Below are 2085 nucleotides of genomic sequence, written 5' to 3' on the forward strand. Positions count from 1 at the left end.
GACCCGAAGGTCTAAAGTAAACTACTCACACTTCATCGGATGGGCTATGGTGTTGATGTAGAAGCCCTCCATGGTGGATGCCCCCTCCGGCGGAGCTCCAGTACAGGCCCCAAGATGGGATCTCATGGATACAGAAGGTTGCGGCGGTGGAATTAGGTTTTTGGCTCCGTATCTGGTCTGTCGGGGGTACGTAGGTATATATAGGAGGAAGGAGTACGTCGGTGGAGCAACAGGGGGCCCATGAGGTAGGGGGGCGCCCAGGGGGGCGTGCCCCCCACCCTTGTGACCTCCTCGGTTGTTCCTTGGAGCAAGGTCCAAGTCTCCTGGATCACGTTCGGTGAGAAAATCACGTTCCCGAAGGTTTCATTCCGTTTGGACTCCATTTGATATTCCGTTTCTTCGAAACACTGAAATAGGCAAAAAAACAGCAATTCTGGGTTGGGCCTCTGGTTAATAGGTTAGTCCCAAAATAATATAAAAGTGGAAAATAAAGCCCAATATAGTCCAAAACAGTAGATAAAGTAGCATGGAGCAATAAATAATTATAGATACGTTGGAGACATATCAACGAGCTCTTCCTCTTGGAGATCGACCTCGTAGTCAGGGTAGTCTTGCCCGGCATAGGACGGACGAGCATGACCTGGTGCTTTCTTGAGTGGACGAGTAGCTTCCTCGAAGTCCGTTGATGCTTGGCGACGTGGTTCACGAGAGGGACCCGAGGAGGTCAACTTGAAGCTCCGGCCAGTACCACCACGGCCGACCACCATGGCGGAGTTGAGGACAGAGGCCGAGATTGGAGAGGATCCAATTGGCCCCGGGGAAAACGGCGCGAGGAGGGAGTAGATCGAGGCAACGGCAACCCGTGAGGTCGAGATCCGCCCAGTTGGCCGGCCGGACTGGCGGGGCGGTCCGACGAGCAGCTGCCAACGGCGGGGGGCGAGAGGATGAGGTCGAGGGGAAAAACAGGGGAATAACCCCCTGTGCCCCACACGGCCCGATATGTTACTGGGCAGGGCGAAGACCCACCCAAATGTCCGGAAGGAGCCCCGGATGATCCGGGCAGGGCCAGATGTCCTGGAATGGGCCCGGATATCCGGGCAGACAGGGGAGCACAGCCTGGACGTCCGGATGATCCGACCAGCTAGAATGCTGAGAGCTGGTTCTGATGTTGTGAAGGGTGATGAGGTGATGACGCTATATGTATATTTTTATAGAGAGAGATATATAAGTAGCTTTAGTCACAACAATATCTCAAACCCATATAAACAACTAAAAAGAGTTGTAGGCTAAGTCACCATGTATGAGTATACATAACTTGGGAGACCAAAAATTTGAACTTTTGGACCCATGATTATTACCCCATCATTTTAAAGTACTATCGACACAAAATAAGTGTCATAGTGACTTTGAGAGTGTTGGTTCTATTTATGCATTATGTAGGGTGAGAGTACTCATGAATTGAATGTCTCCCCCTAAGAATATGCCTACATCAAGACAAGACATTATGAAAATGCATGCATGGGTACTAGATTTCACATAATGTTGTCAAGCTCCAGGATACCAAGTTCATGCCTAAGTTGACAAAACCTTGCTTCGTCCAATGGCTTGGTGAAAATATCTGCAAGTTGCATATCTGTGCCAACATGAGCAATGTAAATATCACCCTTCTCCACATGATCTCTCAAGAAGTGGTACCTAATGTCAATGTGCTTGGTGCGGGTGTGATCTTTGGGATTCTCGGCAATATTGATGGCACTTTCATTATCACATAGAAGAGGCACATGTCTATAGGTGATACTGTAATCCTTCAAATTTTGCCTCATCCATAGTAATTGAGTTGCACAACTGGCGGTAGCAATGTATTCAGCTTCGGCGGTGGAGAGGGCAACACAATTCTATTTCTTCGAGGACCAACTTACCAAGGAGCATCCAAGAAATTGACATGCACCGGAGGTGGACTTATGATCCACTTTATCTCCAGCCCAATCTGCATCCGTGTACCCAATGAGATCAAACTTAGCATCCTTGGGGTACCATAGACCCAACTTTGGGGTGTGAACAAGGTATCTAAGAATATGCTTAACC

At 49.0% G+C, this 2085-nt stretch overlaps 1 pseudogene; it reads left to right on the forward strand.

The window, feature by feature from the left end:
- The first annotated feature begins 1050 nt into the window (after positions 1–1050).
- Positions 1051–2085, forward strand: part of LOC119350949 — a 47199-nt pseudogene continuing 46164 nt past the window's right edge.

This window comes from Triticum dicoccoides, chromosome 1B (assembly GCF_002162155.2).
Source record: "Triticum dicoccoides isolate Atlit2015 ecotype Zavitan chromosome 1B, WEW_v2.0, whole genome shotgun sequence".
Lineage (NCBI taxonomy): Eukaryota > Viridiplantae > Streptophyta > Magnoliopsida > Poales > Poaceae > Triticum > Triticum dicoccoides.